This window comes from Gorilla gorilla, chromosome 14 (genome assembly GCF_029281585.2).
Source record: "Gorilla gorilla gorilla isolate KB3781 chromosome 14, NHGRI_mGorGor1-v2.1_pri, whole genome shotgun sequence".
Taxonomy (NCBI): domain Eukaryota; kingdom Metazoa; phylum Chordata; class Mammalia; order Primates; family Hominidae; genus Gorilla; species Gorilla gorilla.
The window spans coordinates 69,534,114-69,554,803 of NC_073238.2; the positions used below are offsets into that span (position 1 = coordinate 69,534,114).

General features: G+C 33.4%; 1 long non-coding RNA gene across 1 annotated transcript in view; it reads left to right on the top strand.

Annotated features, from left to right (window-relative positions):
* The first annotated feature begins 1,893 nt into the window (after nucleotides 1-1,893).
* Nucleotides 1,894-20,690, top strand: part of LOC129526270 (uncharacterized) — a 75,876-nt gene continuing 57,079 nt past the window's right edge. Inside the window, exon 1 of the long non-coding RNA XR_010130669.1 lies at nucleotides 1,894-1,956. This is a non-coding gene — a long non-coding RNA (uncharacterized lncRNA). The remainder of the gene's footprint in view (nucleotides 1,957-20,690) is intronic.

A 20,690-nucleotide genomic window follows, 5' to 3' on the forward strand; every position in this document is an offset into this window, starting at 1 on the left:
GAAGGTGGAAAAGGACCATTGCTGGAGAAATCATACAAGTTCATGGACAATATAAGCATCTAATATGGATTTAATATAGGAGGTTATATCTTTACCACCCCTACGAGCTCATGCAAGATCTTCTTCATACATGAAAACATCAGTAACAGGGAGAAAGAGAAGGAAAGCCTGGATATTTAAACAAAACAGGCTGAAGTACCCAAAGAGAAAATTTAGATCTTTGAAATAAACCGTGAATGTTGGACTGATCTCAATTTATTTATTTTTTATTCTTATACTGCTCAGTAGGGTGAGGACCTCAAAAGGAGAACCAAATTGATTATAGAAAAAAAAGTGTTACAGTTTATTTTTTGTATTTTTAAATGTACTGTAATTGGATTTACAATGTTGGCATATAGTACATTCTTAACATGCATGTCTATAACCAAATCTGTGTCTATCTATCTATCTATCTATTAATCCATCCATTCATCCATCCATCCATCCATCCATTCATTTATCTATATTTCTCTTATAACTATATGTCACTTGGGAAGAATTGGACATTTTATATGTAATGTCAATGATTTTTCTTAGGTTAAAATAAAAGCTAGAATTAAAAACCTAAATAGGTCAAAATTCAAATACTGAAAACGATAAAATTAATACATTACATTTATATATTGGAAAGCCCCTTTATTTTATTTAAAACATATTCAAACTCTATACCTCAACATTATTAACTCTTTGTTCTTCTTACAGTATATCATTATTTAGAAAATTATTTTAATAATTAAAAAATACATTTATAACAATTTTATTTAGAAAAATTGGTTCTTTCGCAGAACACTCTGGATGGTTTATAAAAAATTCTTTATTTTCCTGTAGACAAAATGTTTTAATGCTCTGTATAAAACAAACTAAATAATATAAAAATATAATTTCCTACAAAAATTTATTGCAACATACAATCAGGTTTTATATATGTAGCATGAATGACTTACATTAGCTATAATCCACTGTCTTTTGATATTGTGCTTTTCCATATTTTACTTTAGACAAATATTGACATATTCAATATCATCTCTCATTTTAGGGAATAATCATCTATATTTTGTGGTTTCTGTGTTTTATTAATCCCTTCTTGTTTATAAACTAAAAAGTCAGAATGTCTCTTGATATTATAAAATTATTAATAACTAGTAAGAGAAGACTTTTTAATAGGATTTCATTTTTCAAAGTAATAAAATGCTTAATTTACTACTCTTGAATAATGATCTTTTGGAAAGTCATGTAGACAATGGGGTTTCATGTGTTAATTATTAAAACATAATTGCAATTAAAATTATTGTTACATTTGAACATTGTATTTATTTGTTATGTGAGAATTTTAAATAAGACTTGACGTTTAATAGTTCCTGGCTATAAAACAAAGAAACAATGAATTTTAAAAATAGAATTCTAATTAATGTGTCTTGAAATTCAGAGGTCTGAAAATTAACATCAACAGACTTTACTTTCAAAGAAAATAAGAACTTTAACTTTCCACCATTAGTTAATTTCAAAATTCAAAGAAAGGTGTATTTGATATAGCATATATACCTAATTTAAGATGTGTTCACTATTCTTTAAATGTTGTAATAAAGTATTTCTTTTATGGAAGGAAATTCTACATATATACTGAGGAGTTAGCAGAATATGTTCTTAGACGGACAGGGACTTCAGTATGCAATGATACTTCCTTTCTTAGCACTGGTTCATTATTCTCAGATGGCACAGACAGACACTCGGAAGACTTTAGTTCTTTGCCCAAAGTCACACAACTGCTGTCAAAAAGAACAGAAGAGCCCAGAGCCTGGGCTTCTAACCACTGTATCTGATGATCTCCCCTTGATATCTCTTCTTTACAGAAAGAAAATGTCTACTTCCTGAGAAAGACTGCTAAGAATCTACAAGGCATAATTTTCTCATAAAAGGGTAAGCATGAGCCAAACATGAAAACAGTTCCTCAATGAGGAGATAGCTAACTAATAGGGAACTTGATGTGGCAATAGTTGACATCACTGAGATTATAGAGGACATGAGTCTTACTAACTAGAAATTGTCATTTTTATGGAGGATGAATTAGAAGCAGAAGAGAAACATTCTTGGACATGAATCACAGTTCATGTTCTCAAGAATTGTTAAGAGGCTATAACGGTGAAATTCTTGAGTCTTAGGTTTTGTATATAGTTGATTTTATTACATAATCAAATTGTTTAATATATTAATCTCACTAATTTTCACATTAGTAGATAAATGTAAACATTGCTCTATATTCCCGTTATTCCTTGACTTCATAAATTTTTACATTTTGTGTCATGTAAAAGGGTATAATTTTTAAACAAGTATCTATCGAGGTTTTTTGTCCATTTTACTACTGTGGTACTTCCCTTATTCTTCTTTTCCCCTGGAGATTTTTTAAAATGTTGATTATTAATTACTTTTCAGTTATCTATTAAATAAGTGGCTTCTACCGTTTAGGGATAGCTGTTTCACTGTTCTATGGGGTCTATTTACTTTATTAAAAAAAGTTAATCGATTTTAATTTAATAAGACTTATTTAACTTTGTTAATACTTAGATATAATGTACTTTGTAGAAAAATTAAGACCGGGCAATCGGAAGCTCCCATCAAAAAGGTACAAAACAGTGTGCAAATCCTGCACCAGCAATCGAGGTATCCAGATTGTGTCATTGGGACTGACTAGGTAGCTGGCATGACCACGGTCCACCTAAGAGCCACACAGGGCAGGGAAGCCCCCACCCCCAGCCAAGAGAGGTGGTGAGTGAGTGTGCTACCCAGCCTGGGAAACCATGCTTTTTTCATGGAACTGTACAACCCATGGATTGGAAGATCCCACTCATGAGCCCATGACGCTAGGGTCTTGGGTTCCAAACACAAAGCCACACAGATTCTCAACAGCCAGCCACTGGCTAGAATCGGCCTAAGCCTGCCATATTACCAGGGAGAGGGGAGGCCATCACCACTGCTGCCGCTGCCTGCTGTCTAAGCCTTCTGAGCTCCTTGTGGGAGGGGCAGCAGCCAACACTGTGGTTGCAGGGTCTCCCTGTAGGAACTCCAAATCTAGCCAGGGTCTCAGGAACAGAATTCCACCAGAAGTACAAAGAGGAGCTGGTACCCCTCCTTCTGAAACTATTCCAAGCAATTGAAAAGGAGGGACTCCTCCCTAATTCATTTTATGAGGCCAGTATCATCCTGATACCAAAACCTAACAGAGACACAACAAAAAAAGAAAACTTCAGGCCAAAATCCCTGATGAACATTGATGGAAAAATCTTCAATAAAATACTGGCAAACTGAATCCAGCAGCACAGCCAAAAGCTTATCAGCCACAATCAAGATGGCTTCATCCCTGGGATGCAAGGCAGATTCAATATATGCAAATCAGTAAAAGTAATCCATCACATATACAGAACCAACGACAAAAAACACATGATTATTTCAATAGATGCAAAAAAAGCCTTTGATAAAATTCAACTTCCCTTCATGTTAAAAACTCTCAATAAACTAGATATTGATGGACCATATCTCAAAATAGTAAGAGCTATTTATGACAAACCCACAACTAATACCATACTGAATGGGAGAAAGCTGGAAGCATTCCCTTTGAAAACTGCCATAAGATAAGGATGCCCTCTTTCACCACTCCTATTCAACATAGTATTGAAAGTTCTGGCCGGGCAGTCAGGCAAGAAAAATAAAAATAAAAGGTATTTAAATAGTAAGAGAGGAATTCAGATTGTCTCTGTTTGCAGATGACATGATCCTATATTTAGAAAACCCCATGTCTCAGCCTCAAAACTCCTTAAGCTGACAAGCAACTTCAGCAACGTCTCAGGATACAAAACCAATGTGCAAAAAATCACAAGCATTCCTATATACCAACAATAGACAAGCAAGAGAGCCAAATCATGAATGAACTCCCATTCACAATTGCTACAAAGAGAATAAAATACCTACGAGTACAGCTAACAAGGGATGCGAACGACCTCTTCAAGAAGCACTACAAACCACTCTTCAAGGAAATAAGAGACAGCACAAACAAATGGAAAAACATTCCATCCTCATGGATAGGAAGAATCAATATAGTGAAAATGGCCATAATGCCCAAAGTAATTTATAGATTCAATGCTATTCCCATCAAACCACCATTGACATTCTTCACAGAAGTAGAAAAAAACTACTTTAAAATTCATATGGAACCAAAAAGGAGCCCACATAGCCAAGACAATTCTAAGCAAAAAGAACAAAGCTGAAGGCATCACGCTACCTGACTTGAAACTATACTACAAGGCTACAGTAACCAAAACAACATGGTACTGGTACCAAAACAGACATATAGACCAATGGAACAGAATAGAGAACTCGCAAATAAGACCACACATTTAAAACCACCTGATCTTTGACATACCTGGCAAAAACAAGCAATGGGGAAAGGATTCCCTACTTAATAAGTGATGCTGGAAAAACTGGCTAGCCATTTGCAGAAAACTGAATCTGGTGCTGTTCCTCACACCTTATACAAAAATTAACTCAAGATGGATCAAAGACTTAAATGTAAAACCCCAAACCATAAACATTCTTGAAGAAAACCTAGGCAATACCATTCAGGACACAGGCATGGGCAAAGATTTTATGATGAAATCATCAAAAGCTATTGCAACAAAAGCTAAAATTGACAAATGGCATCTAATTAAACTAAAGAGCTTCTGCACAGCAAAAGAAACTATCATCAGAGTGAACAGACAGCCTACAGAATGGGAGAAAAATTTTGCAATCTACCCATCTGACAAAGGTGTAATATTCAGAATTTACAAGGAACTTAAAAAATTTACAAGAAAAAACAAACAACTCCGTCAAAAAGTGGGCAAATGATATGAATAGACACTTTTCAAAAGAAGACATTTCTGGGGCCAATAAACATGAAAAAAAACTCAACATCACTGATTATTAGATAAATGCAAATCAAAACTACGATGAAATACCATCTCAAACCAGTTGGAATGGTGATTATTAAAAAGCCAAGAAACAACAGATGCTGGTGAGGCTGTGGAGAAGTAGGAACACTTTTACAATGTTGGTGGGAATGTAAATTAGTTCAACCATTGTGGAAGACAGTGTGGTGATTCCTCAAGGATCTAGAACAGGAAATACCAACTGACCCAGCAATCCCATTACTGGGTATATACCTAAAGGAATATAAATTTTTCTGTTATAAAGACATATGCTTCTGTATGTTCATTGCAGCAGTATGCACAGTAGCAAAGACATGGAACCAACCTGAATGCCCATCTATGATAGGCTGGATAAAGAAAATGTGGTACATATACCCTGTGGAATACTATGCAGCCACAAAAAGGAATGAGATCATGCTCTTTGCAGGGACATGGATGAAGTTGGAAGCCATCAGCCTCAGAAAAATAACCAAAGAAACAAAAACCAAACACCACATGTTCTCAATTATAAGTGAGAGTTGAACAATGAGAACACGTGGACACAGGGAGGGGAGCAACACACACTAGGGCCTGTTGGTGGGTGTCAAAGGGAGGGGGAGCATCAGGACAAATAGCTAATGCATGAGCTGCTTAAAACCTAGGTGACTGGTTGATAGGTGCAGCTAACCACCGTGGCACATGTTTACCTATATAACAAACCTGCAAGTTCTGCACATGTATCTCACAACTTAAAGTAAAAAAATTAAGACCCAGGTTTTAGACATGGTCTAAAGTTATTCCTTAAGTCAAATTTATACAGTTATTCTTCTACAATGTTTTCTAAATATTTGATAGCTCTTTTTTTTTTTGGTAATGATAATCAAAATTAACAAACCATTAGCTATACTAATTTAAAAAAGAGAGAAGACCAGCTGGGCACAGTGGCTCACACCTGTAATCCCAGCATTTTGGGAGGTTGAGGCAGGTGGATCACCTGAGGTTGGGAGTTCAAGACAAGCCTGACAAACATGGAGAAACCCCATCTCTACTAAAAAAATACCAAAAAGTTAGCCGGGTGTGGTGGTGCATGCCTGTAATCCCAGCTACAAGGGAGCTGAGGCAGGGGAATCACTTGAACCCAGGAGGCGGGGGTTGCAGTGAGTTGAGATTGTGCCATTGCACTCCAGCCTGGGCAGCAAGAGTGAAACTCCATCTCAAAAAAAAAAAAAAAAAAAAAACAAAGAAAGCCAAAATAAATAAAACCAGAAAAAAAAAAAGGGAGCCATTATAACGGACATGAGAGAAATACAAAGGATCATTAGCTCCTACTGTAAACAACTATATGTCAATAAGTTAGAAAACCTAGAGGAAACGGATGAATTCCTGGACACAAATAACCTACCAAGATTGAAGCAGGGAGAAATATAAAACTTGAGCACTCAATAAGGAGCAATAAGTTTGAATCAGTAATAAAAGTCTCCCAACAAATAAAAGCCCAGAACTGGATGGCTTTACTGATGAATTTGACTAAACATTTAAGGAAGAATTAACAAATTAACAAATCTTCTCAAATTATTCCTAGACATTTAAGAGAAATTAATTCTTCCTAACTCATTTTATAAGGCCAACACTGACCTGGCACCGAAACCAAAGACAACAAAAAGAAATCTACAGGCCATATCCATGATGAATCCAGATACAAAAATTCTCAGGAAAACACCTCAGCAAACCAAATGTAACAATACATCCAGAAGATAATTAACTGCAAACCAATCAGATTTATTTTAGTCATTCAAAGATGGTTCAGTATTTGCAATCAATCACTGTGATACATCACATCAAGAGAATGAAGGGAAAAAAACATGATCATCTCCATAGATGCAAAAAAAAATCATTTTATAAAATTCAACATCCTTTCATGATAAAAATTCTTAACAAATTAGGTGTAGAAGAAACATCCCTCAAAACCATAAATGACAAACCTATCACTTACATGATACTAAATTATGAAAAGCTGAAACTCTTTTCTCTAATAATTGGACCTAATCAAAGATTTCCACTTTCACCAATTTTATTCAACATAGTACTGGAATTACTAGCAAGAGCAATTAGGCAAGAGACAGAAATAAAGGGCATTCAAATTGAAAGAGAGGAAGACAAATTGTTCTTTGCAGATAACATAATATTACATGTAGAAATACCTAAAGACTCCAGCAAAAAATGCTTGGAACAGATTAACAAATTCAGTCAAGTTTTAGGACAGAAAATCAACATACAAAAATAAGTAGCATTTCTAAATATGGCTAATGAATTTGCTGAAAAAGGAATCAATAAAACAATCCCATTACAATAGTTACAAAAAATCAAAATAAAATACCTAGGAGTAAATTTAACCAAGAAAACAAAAGGTCTCTATAATGAAAAATTAAAAACACTGATAAGAGAAATAGGAGGAGACCCCCAAAATGGAAAGACATTCTGGGTTCACAAGTTGGAAGAATTAATATTGTTAAAATAATCATATTATCCAAAGCAATCTACAAATTCAATGCAATACCTATCAAAAAGCCAATAACATTCTTTAAATAAAAAGAAAAATAATCCTAAAATTTATCTGGAACCACAAAAGACTCCAAATAGCCAAAGCAATTCTGAGTAAAAGAACAAAGCTGGAGGTATCACACTACCCAACTTCAAAATATACTACAAAGATATGATAACCAAAACAGCAAGGTATCAGTCTAAAAAAAGAACCAAAGATCAGTAGGACAGAGTACAGAACCCAGAAATAAATCCATACATTTACAGGCAACTGATTTTCAACAGGCAATTGATTTTCAACAAAGGTGCCAGAAACATACATTGGTGAAAGAACAGTCTCTTCAGTAAATGGTGCTGGGAAAACTGGACATGCATATGCAGAACAATAAAACTAAACCCTTTCTCAAACCACATACACAAATAAACCTCAAATGGATTAACTACTTAAACATAAGTCCCCAAATTATAAAACCAACAGAAAAAAAAGAAAAGAAAAAACACAGGAAAATGCTTCAGGACATTGGTGTAGGCAAATGTTTTATGACTAAGACTTAAAAGAACCAGTAACAAAAACAAACATAGACAAATGGAGCTGTATTAAACTAAAAAGCTTCTGTACAGCAAAGAAACCAATCAACAGAGTTAAGAGACAACATGTAGAATGGGTTGGAAGAATTAATACTGTTAATTAGTAATTAATGATGAACTAGCTAAAAAAGGAGACAATAAAACAATTTCATGTGCTGGCCGGGCATGGTGGCTTATGCCTGTAATCCCAGCATTTTGGGAGGCTGAGGTGGGCAGATCACAAGGTCAGGAGTTCAAGACCAACCTGGCCAGCATGGTGAAACCCCATCTCTACAAAAAAAGTACAAGAAGTTAGCCGGGCATGGTGGCATGTGCCTGTAATCCCAGCTACTCGGTAGGCTGAGGCAGGAGAATTGCTTGAACCCAGGAGGCAGAGATTGCAGTGAGCCGAGATCGTGCCACGTCACTCCAGCCTGGGCGACAGAGCAAGACTGTCTCAAAAGAAAAAGAAAAACAATCCCATTTGCAATATCTAAAAAAATAGTTAATTTGCAAACTATTCATCTAACTAGGGACTAATATCCAAAATATACAAGAAATTCAAACTCAACAGCAAAACATATCAAATAATCCCATTAAAAAGTGGGCAAAGGATTTGATTAGACATTTCTCAAAAACAAAACATACAAATGGCCAATAGGTATATGAAAAATGCTCAACATCACTAATCATCAGAGAAATGCAAATCAAATCCACAATGAGATATCATCTTATCTCAGTTAGAATGACTATCATTAATAAGATAAAAAATAACAGATGCTGGCAAGGATGTGGAGAAAAGGGAATACTTACACACTGTTGGTGAGAATGTAAATTAGCACAATCATTATGAAAAACAGTATAAAATTTAAACAAAAATAAAAAGAAAACAACCAAAAGTAGAACTATCATAAGAGCTACTGATTATTCATTCAAAGGAAAGGAAATCAGTATATTGAAGGGATCCCTGCACCCTCATTGTTATTGCAGCTATACTCACAATAGCCAAGACAGGAAATCAATCTAAGTGTTCATCAACAGATGAGTGGATACAAAAAGTGGTATATATACACTATGAAATACTATTTGTCCAGAAAAAAAGAATAAAATCTTCTCATTTGCAGCAGCATGGATAGCACTGAGGTCATTATGTTAAGTGAAATAAGCCAGGCCTAGAAAGGCCAATATCATATATTTTCACTCATATTTGGGAGCTAAAAAGGTTGATCTCATGGAGGTAGAGAGTAGAATGATGGTTATCAGAGGCTGGAAAGGGTGGAGGGATAGGGGAAGGTTGCTTAATGGGTACGAATATATAGTTAGATAGAAGGGATAAGTTCTAGTATTCAATAGCACGGTAGGGTGAATATGGTTAACAATAATTTTAGTGTATGTTTTCAGAAAAGTAGAAGAGAAGATTCTGAATAGTCATAACACTAAGAAGTAATAAATGTTTAAGGTGATTGGTATGCTAATTACACTGATTTGATTGTTACATATAGAATACATGTATCAAGATATCACTCTGTATTCCATAAATATGTACAATTATTAAATATTAACTAAAAATAAAAGAAAAAATAATGGTTATATTTAATCTTGTGGTTTGAGTGAGATATTCAGTAGTTAAAATTTTCAAAAATCTTTTAAAATTATTATTTGACAGATTATAATTAAAAATAATTTAATTAATAGCAAATTATAGACAGAAAAATCAACTCTTTAAATTTATAATACCTATGTTCATAAGATTCTAACAATAGACACACAGCTTCAATATTTCAGTATAATACTTATATAGATATGTTTGTGTGTAAATGTGTATGTGTGTGATGCCTAAATTAAAATATAAAAGTAAAAAATTAATTCAACAGACACTTAATGAACATATATGTTTCAGAATCTGAGTTTGCCATCACCTGGTTTGGAACAGATAAAAATATGTACCTCTTGACCTTAAATATTTCCAAAGTTAATGGAGGGAAATTGATTCAATATGATGAGTTCACTGGCTATTCTGTGATGTAACACATGCTAAAATAAAGGTATAAACAAAATGTTTTAGAAGTATCAAGAATGGAATGATTACATGCCAACTCAGAAGATTATATTTAAAATTCATAAAATATATGTCAAAGCTATTTATATAAAAGTGACTAAAAATCCAGGAATTTTGCACTTAAGTCAAAAGATAATGATTACATTTTTTGAATATTCTAGTCTAATATTTTTCAGAAAGTCTTTCTAGCTTTAGACCCATTCAGGTATTAAAATGGAAATTTTAGCTATTGCTCAGAAATTTAACTTAGAAGAGATTTCAAATTCTTATAATTTTGCTGAATATAACATTTGTTCTGAACACCTTCTAACAGAAAGCCTTCTTCATTTATACTTTATTTACCACACAGGGAATTTGTTTTATAAAACACATATACACACATGTAAATGATTTACATATAGTCATGCATATATACAAATAAAATTATTTTCTTTTGCCTCACACATAAATAGAAAATATGATTTAATAAATAATACAAAGCTCTGAGGATTTATCTTGAAAATAAATAAAATGATAGTTTAATAAATTATTAAATAAATAATAAACAATAATATAATTATTATTTATAATTAATAAATAGGATAATTAATAAATAATAATCATTTAATTAATATATATTAATATAGGAACCATGGTGCATATAAAAGTAAACCCAGACATCTTATTTACTAGGAATATAATATTACTGCTATATTTATGATTATATTTAAAAATAATCACTATATGCCAAATACCATATGAATAATGTAGATTTTCATGAAATCAAAGAGGATGAGTTGGTTTGTGATTGGGAGTAAGAGAAAGTTCATATACTGGAGCAAAGCCTTAGAAGGTAGATAAGACCTTTCTACAGATTGGCTGCCTAGGTAAGTAGATTGTAAGATGGATACCTGCAAGAAGAATTTTAGGGACTGCTATTGGAATTATTATTAAGGAAGCAGGGTTACACAGTGGGAGAATTAAGGCTGCCACATTTCAAGAAACCATCAACCAAAGTCAAGGAGATCTTTGGGGCTGGTATAGCCCTTCATATTTTTTGCTGTTGTTGTTTTGAGACAGAACTTTGCTCTTGTCGCCCAGGCCGGAGCTCAGTGGCGCAGTCTTGGTTCACTGCATCCACTGCCTCCTGAGTTCAAGCAATTCTCCTGCCTCAGCCTCCCAAGTAGCTGGGATTACAGGAGCCCACCACCACGTCCAGCTGAACTTTGGGAGGCAGAGGCGGGCGGATCATTTGAGGTCAGGAGTTCCAGACCATCCTGGCCAACATACTGAAAGCCCTTCACTGTTATCATGAGATGAGGCAATAAGCCAGAGAATTTACACTTACTTGTTGATGAGTTCCTGGATGTGGGCTACCCCAAGAAGGAGTCGTAATCATGGGCATGGCAACTCAGACAATTATGATGGCTTACAGCTTCTGTTATCTTACTTTCAACAGCTAGGGCAATACATACTTTAGTCCAAAGAGGGAATATGGATGGCACACATAAGAGCAGCCATTGTAGACTTTAACAACCAGAAATAGTAGGAAACGCAATGCCAGTAAATGCAAACAGCATTAACGTATGTTTCATATATGTAGGAAAGTGCAGATTAGTTTCTGGTTTCCCCTTAGCTTAGAAAGGAGTAAAGAGAATAAAAGGCTAGAAAAGTAATTTTGACCACATTGAGACCCTGGAATATTATTTTTAGGTCTTTGAATCTTGTTTTGAAGACACTTTGTTAGTATAACATTTGCATGGTCATTTAGAGAAGTTGATGAATGGGAGCTAGAATGAGAACTTGAAATGGACACAAAGTGCCTATGGTATTGAAGTATTCCAGGTGGGAGGTAATGAGAATACTTTGTGTATTATCAGTAGATAAGAATGGAAAGTAGCTGATTCCAAATAAAATTCATAAATAATACCAGCAAAAAATTCATAAGAGGTTACTGGATACTAAGCATTTTACATGAATCATTTTATTTGCGCTTCATAATAATGCCAAAAGAAAAATGCTATTATTATTGTTCACATTTTACGGAAGAGAATTCTGAAAAACAGGCTGTTTAAGCAACACAAAGTAAGGTCACATAATTTGTAAGTGGTTGTACCTGCATTCAAACATAGGTGATTGACTCCAGAGTTAGTGTACTTACCGTGTGTGTGTGTGTGTGTGTGTGTGTGTGTGTGTGTTGACGAATTCTCAGACTTGGTAACTAATAGAGTAATAATAATGTGGGAAAAATAAAGAAGTTTCCTTAAGTTCCACACTAGAGTGGCAAATGATATTGTTAAGAAAATTAAAATTATAAGAATAAGACAAGGTTTAAGGATAAAAGTATGAGTTTTGTTTTGATCACATACATATGATCTAAACATATATATATAATATACATATTTGAGAATTCATCTAGGTAAAAAAGAAATATAATACAAAAGAGGAGTTGAGATTACAGTGTAAATTTTCAAAGTTTGCTTATCAGAGATACACTGTCGGCGTTAAGATACTACAGAACACGAATAATTTTACATACAGTCCTGGAAATTTGATCAGTCATAATATTCCAAAATAAATAAATATTAGCATCCCTAGATGCTAATTTACTACTGTTTCATGTGCTATGTTTTCTTTCATTTTATTTTCAGAATTATCTTACCTGTACTACTTGATTCATGATATCTTCTAATTAGACAAGTAATCATCTATTCTGATTTTACTTTGCTTGGCCACCTTTTACATTAGGGGGTATACATTGCTCACTTACAGCTTTCAGAAGCTTCAGGAATGAACATGACCACATTTTCCCTGTATACTTATACTCTCAAGTAATAAAGATATGTAAACCTTTGAGAGTTATGCAGGAAGAAAGGAATAACCTGATTTTTACCCACACCCACCATGATTTGTTCATAGTTGCTCCTCATGTTTTCACCTGATTAATACCTATTATTTGCTTCTTCAGGAGTGCAAATATAACCCGCATAACAATTTGGTGCTTAGGTATTAATTTTTTCATAGAATTGTTTATTGCCTTTAAGAGATAGTAATTTAAAAGCAAACACATTTAATTTGAAGAAGTTTTACTTTATTAAGAGAGAAATTTTGTTGGAATGCTTGCAACTGGACACTTAGCAGTATCAGACAAGCTTGCATGACTGTAAACTGCAGAATTTATACAAAAAAGCCATTAAGTTTATATGAATTATGACATGGATTCTAACCATGCAGAATAAGGAAGAAAACTCTTGTTGAGGCTCAGGAGTAAGAGGAAAGGATTAGAGATCAGAAGTGATTGTTTCACTTTTCTCCTGTCAAAACCCCAGTGAGATGGAGATAGAAACTCAGTTTGGCATAGAGGAATCTGGCCACATTGTGCTTGGTGCTCTTCTCCTCCAGCATATCCTGTGGGTTCTAAAATATTTCAGATGATCAATGCGTTGGTCAGAGTGTCATGTCCAACATAACATAAGAATCCATTATAGTATAAGCACAATAGCAAAAGTAAGGTGATTAAGCATATTGAATGAGCAGGGTGGGTGATAAAAGGTGAATGTTAAATTTCTTGTAAAATTTTGACTTTATTACTATAGAGGCAATGAGAAGTTAAAGTCTGTATATACAGTAGTCTTATGATCTATTTTACTTCCTATACAAAGCACTCTAGTGGCTATAGACAGAAACTATGGAGATGGGAGTGGAGACTGAGACTTGTAAAGGGGAGACTAGCTACTCGTCTGCCACAGTAGTTCATGCCAAAAATGAGAATAGCTTTAACTAGGTTTGAATAAAGACATTGTGGGAGGTAATCAGATACATGAATTATTTTACAGGTAAAATTTAAAAGACAAGTAATGAAATTGTGGTGAGCTATAGAGAAAAGAAGGAAGGTAGATCATATCAAAGTTTTAAGTCCAAGCTTCTGAGTGGGTGGTAGTAAAATGTGTTGAGATGGATTCATAAAGGTATCAGAGTTTACGCTACTAAATATCTAAATTCAATAACTCATCTCTTTGCCTTATTTTCGTGCCTATCCAGCTATCTCCTAGTGATCATTTTTCTTCCCGTGTAGCTTGTCTATAGGGGAAATAAATTAATGGTTAGACAAACACAAAAGTCTGACCTACCTCCCGTAATATCTCTCACTGCAAATTAATTAATTGCCTCTCTGGACTACATACTTTGTGTTTTGTGAGTTAATCAGTGAAGGTTATCTTTTAAAATTCTAATCAACAGTGTGAACTAACAAGTCTTATAGTATAGACTCCTTAGATAATACAGAAAATTTAAAAATACCTTGATGAACTAACTACTGAGTGGAAAAACCCTACACTACCATTCTCTTTCCATTCAATTTTCCATATCCGCCTATCTTCAGTAGACTATACAAGAAATATTAAATTCATATTGAGAACCTTTAACATCCTTTTGCAGAAACTAATGCAGAGTGCACTCAACTGACACAACGAATATAACATTTGGAAAGAAATATCAAAATAAATCTGAATTTCCCCAAGGTCTATAAATTCTTGATGACACATTGCACTATTTTATTCCACTGGAGAATTAGTTGTCTTACACTCAGACCCATTATGTCTCCTCTTTCTCTCTTACTTTTCTCCACTCTGTCCCCTTCCTGAAACGTTTCTGGAATGAATCAGTTTGCCGGCAAATTCTCTTCTTAATCCCTGAAGGCACTGAAGTTTTTCCAGAGATGATTGTTAGTCCAAGCATATAAAAAGGTTTGCTCTTTGGGAGATTCCCATTATTTGTTATTTTGAAAACCAGCTAAAGCTCCATTGCTCCAGTAAAGCAGAAAACATTTGTCAATCATCCGTGGAAATCCCTTATCGGCAGTTTCCTGTCTATAGTTTAAAGGAAAAAAAAATCATGGCTCTTACCATAATACAGTAAAAAGCAGCTCTTTAAGCAAACCTATTGAGCCCACCTCAATTTTCTACAGAAAACATTGTAAAGAGAGGTTGAAATATTTTTATTTTCACTTTTCTGAAGAAAATTTATTAGAGATTGAAAATGGTACTATCATTTTTTTTTTTGTCACATAGCTGTGACTCTATACTTAATACCTTTGACCATGTGTGTACTCTAATTAGCAATACACACCCAGACATAGTTTTAATATTTGAGAAACTAAGGAGTAGTTTATGGTTTTGAACATTAACAGAATGCCATAAGTAAGTCATTATGAATGGAATTATTTATTAACATATATAGATTGAATAAAAATATTGTATAGGCATCCATGAAGTTACACGAATATTATATAAGAAAGTAATAACCCCAACAGTTTAACACACTCTAGCGGTGCCTGAGGGGCTGACAACCTCATTCAATCCTATGTCCCAGCACTAAGTTAAGCATTTACATCCTAATTTGACTAGCGAGATAGCTAAATGATACAACAAAAACAATGACTGTTTTCTTCAATTGCTGGAAAAGGTCTGTTTATATGGTGAAACTTGGTCTTAGATTTACTTCATTGTTTCAAACAGGTAGTGAGACTGTGGAGGTGGGAGACACAAGCCTGATATTCCTCTAAATCTGGAGGCTACAAAAATCAAGTAGGGACATAGAAAGAGGAAGCAAAATTACATTTCTTTGGCATATACTAAGGATCAGACTTTAGATTAGGTGAGTGCTTCTCACACATTAGGCAGCATGTGAGTCGTGTGTTACAGTGCAGATTCTCACTCAGTAGGCTTGGGCTCTGGCCTAATATACTCTCAGTGGAGTGCCTGTGCTGCTCCTCACCTGAAAGCAAGACGTAGGTACAATTTTTTAAAAATAATATATATATATATTTATATATTGTAAGTGCTGCCGTACTGATAAAAATTTTCAGTTAAAAAAAGTAAAATTGTGGCTGGGCACGGTGGCTCATGCCTGTAGTCTCAGCACTTTGGGAGGCCGAGGGGGGCAGATTAACTGAGGTCAGGAGTTCAAGACCAGCCTGGCCAATATGCTGAAACCCCATTTCTACTAAAAATACAAAAATTAGCGAGGCATGGTGGCACGCGCCTGTAGTCCCAGCTACTCGGGGGGCTGAGGCAGGATAATAACTGGAATCCCCGAGGTGCAGGTTGCAGTGAGCCAGATCGTGCCACTTCACACCAGCCTGGGTAACAGAGTGAGACTGTCTCAAAAAAAAAAAAAAAAAAAAAAAGAGAGAGAGAGAAAATGATTAAGAAAGAAAACAGTTTTCTTTTTTAGTACACTACATATAAAACAATGGGATATTTTATAGATTTCCTGCATAATCCTGTGGTAAATATTTCTATTTGAACTTGAAAATGATCGTTTTTAGTTGATTACTGAGTTCTTTTCCTCTTGATTTAGTTCTGGTGCCTTCCAGATGCAAAAGTACACTTCTATTGCTCTAAGTTGACAATGACTCCTACCAATATCAACAGTTATTTTATAGTACAATCTTAGATTTGCGACTTCCTTTATTAGCTTCTATAATGGCAGATTCATTTCCTTTTCATGTAGATATCATGGAAAGGTTCATGAAAAGGAATTTTTTAAATATTTGCCTGTCGTTACTTGGTACAATTTTCTAATTTTTTTATATAGAAAAATATTAATATAATTTAATTTTTTTATAATTTTATAAATCTAAAGCCCAATGTATTGTTTAACACCAAATAGATAACTATCCACCAGGCTTTCTGTTTTACACAATTTATTGAATTGAGTTGAATTCAATTCAATTCAATTCAACTCAATAAAGCAATTATTAAATGTTTATGTTGTATCAGGTACCATCCTAGGAACTATTGATAACTATAGTGATTAAGCATGTTTTTAAGTAACACACAGGATAATAAATTAATCAAATAAACAACCAATGTAACAGAAATTATTTATAGGTACAATAAGATTTTGAGCAAATAAAAATAATGAGAGATAGCTCAATGTTAAATATTTACTCTAATATGTAAAGTAGGAGTTATTTTGTGTGGATGGAGTTAGCAGATGGAAAGTAATTTTTCAAGACTTCAAAAACATGACCATTGAGTTGGACATTGAGGATGGATAAAGCTGTACCCAGTGGATGAGGGTTTACACTGCTTTGGGCAAAAAGAAAAACCTAAGTCAAGTGAGGAGGCAGGGAGTGAAGAAATGATTCAGAGAAGATCAAGAAGCCAAAAATGACTAACATTGTCGGCCAATGGTTAGGCATGTTTAAAAGGCAGTAGGAGATATAACTTTTAGAAAGTATTTAGATAGAATTTTGAGGGCTATTGAATACAAGGTAAATAAGAAGTGCCATGCTTTATTATTTTCCTTTACATATTGGTGATATCTTTATGAAATTCATTGGATGATTCTTATTCACAAGAATCATTTATTCATTTTGCTTAATAAGCAACTGATAAATATAAAACAAATATCTTTTCATTTTCCTATATTCCTAACCAAGGCAGTCTCTTAACTATTAGAAGTGCATATTACCTTTGATTCCTGATTAAATTATTTTCTATATTTAATTATTATAGATATATTCATTAAACTTCCCACAGGACTGGAACATGATTATGCAATATACAGCTTTTAAAACAAATTCTTTTGTAGAAAACAACCACAGAGTAATATGATATTTTAAACACCAACATGCATTTTCAACAGAAATTAAATTTCCTGAAAGAAAATACTTTCACTTTAAACATTGGGAACTTAAAATTGAAGATATTGATAGTACATGTAATTGTCATTATACTAATTTACCTCTATTTTATTATTCAGTTTTAAACATATTTTGATAAGATATTATCTTCAACTTTGTTTCAGAAAGCCAGCCTTCTTTGACCCACAAAATGAGCTAAAAAGTAGGTAGAGTGAGAAAATAAAAATAACAGTGGGAAAAAGCTAAGACATGAATAAGGTTAAACTTATTAACTATAATGGTTTCATATATACTAAATTTGGGTTTGTTAATTAAGTTAATTGCTCCTCCTTCTAATACTGGTATTCTGGCCTGTGCTTTCAAAAATTGTTTGCATTTTTCTCTCTGCCTTTGTCTATCTATTAATTTAATTATTTTATCACTTCTGAGCAACGTATGCTCCAGTGCGGAAGGAGTTTTTTTCTGATAATAGATAACCTTATTCCATTTGTATGGAATAAAAATGTAATAGTTTTAAGTCTGACACTTCTTTTTATAGTATGCTTTCTATTTGATAGATTTCTTTCTATTTTTTATTACACTATATTATTTCCTGAATCAATTAGGGTAGACTAAACTGTTTTAACAAATTGATTAAAAAATGTGGCCCTTTATATAAAGCTTATTTTTTGCTGATCTAAAATCATTACATTTGTTATTTTCTTACAGGTCTTATATCTCCTCAAATAGTCTGCAACTTTCATAAAAGCAAACATTTTTAATGTCCTCAAAATCTTTTATTAGAGACATATTATAGCATTTGTTTGTGTTTTCTTGCCAAATCTTGCATGTTCTAGTTTTAGTGAATAGGTTAAAATATATCTCTTTCTCTTCATTTGTCCATTTATGTTGCTTTCTTTATACCTTGTTTGGCTAATTGATATCATCAGAATTTCATTGTTGATGTCATTTGTTTTTTTTAATTTCTGCTTTAATATATATTTTTCTAGCTAGTCAAGTATTCCCTATTTTAAGCTTCAATAATATTTTGTGCAAAAGTCTCTCTTGCAAAATTAATACTGTTAATATATTGATTCCTTATGAATAGTGTTTTGCCCTCATGGAGTCCTGAAATAGGAGAGAATACAGACTACACACTATTTTGACTGAAATCCTGGCTGTTTTTTAACTCCATGAGGTGTTCAGCTTCAGAGGAAAATACAATAGAGGTTCTAAAATTAGGCCAAAGTTGTATTTTGACCAAGACTTAACATGGGCTAAAAGACTAAATGGCCTGCAACCTATCGCTAAATCTCTGACTCATTTTCTAAATTTCTTCCCATTATTCACTTGTCTCCAGCCATTCTAGTCTTATTGCTTTTCCCCAAAACATGCCAAACTCACTCTCATTCCACAGTATTTGTACTTAATGTTATCTCTGCTTGTAATGATTTTGAAAAAAAAATGTTCAGTTAGCTTGCTTCTCCACTTCATTCAGACCTCTGTTCAAATGTCATGTCATCAGAGAGATTTTCTCTAATAATCTTTCTTAGGCATCCTCCACTGTATCAATCTTTATCATTCATCTGGTTTTACTCATCATCGTAGCACTTATTATTAGAAGTAAATTAATTTTTTTATTGTTTGCTCTACAAAAACATAAGCTCTATGAGAGTTTTATGTATGTTTTGTAAACTTCTGTTTTCTAGGATCTAGGTCAATACCCACCCAGTAAGCTTTGGTTGTTTGAATGAACCAAAAATGTGTCAGTAATAAATGGATGTTCAACAAATTGCAGTTGATAATCCTCAGCCAAATACTCCAAGTGCTTATACAGATGAATATTTAATACTATATGGACAGTTTATTATATTTAAATTCATAATTCCCAGATTGAGTTGATAATTTAAGAACAAACATGTTTTTAATACCTTCTCATGCCTTGATGTAAAATATCATAAAGTTCTGAGATCCTAAACATGAGTAAAGCACAGCTCTGTATTTAAGATATGCACAATCTAAGAAAATAGGTTACTAGGTGCACTTATATTCCAAACTGTATAAAATCTCATGCCAGATGACAGTACGTTTGAGGTCTGAGATTATATATATTTTTTTCATACCACATTTCCTTAATCTAGTACAAAAAGCCCTCACCATTGTTGAGTTGTATTTTCTCCTTATTTGTTGTCATGTTTCTTTTTATTTTGATAGATTACATCTGGCTATAATCACCCACCATGGGCAAACTTCTCTGTCCAAGTAGTAGCTCTACAAAAAGGAAATTAAAATTCTATCCCATGCTGATCATACCAGTGGTTTCTGCCTATTTATATATAGCTTTCTTTAAATAGAAAATAAAGAGATTTTTTGTTCTGCATTCTCCAATCTGGGTATTTTGCTCTCAATCCTTGTTATTTGTCCAATTTTCTCAAAGTACATTTTGGAAATAAGACAAAATTTAGGCAACAATTTATTTTAAAATCCATTAGAGTTATTTGTTTACATTTAAATAAGTTTAAAATTATGTGGTTTTAACTTCATTTCACTCATCTCTAAGGGCAACATTTATTATAATGCAAATTGCCACTGTTGAGATACATCTTTTCATCTTTATAAAGTAAAAATTATTAAGTATTCATTTGTAAAATGCATTATCTTTGTGCCAGTCATTCAAGTAATACCAGTGCTAGATCACTAATACTGCTAGATTTACCGTAATTGAATTTCTCTAAAATAGCAAGCTGTTAGGACTATTAAGTGCCCAGTCAAAAATTTCCCATATGTCTCAATTAAAATGTGTCAGCTACACAGGATAGATAAACATATGAAACTTGAAGTCATGTGAAACTCCAAACTTCTGTTTTCAAATGAGTAATTTAAAACATCTAACTCTTTATTTAAAAATGTGCATGAATATATCTTTTCCTTGCAAAAT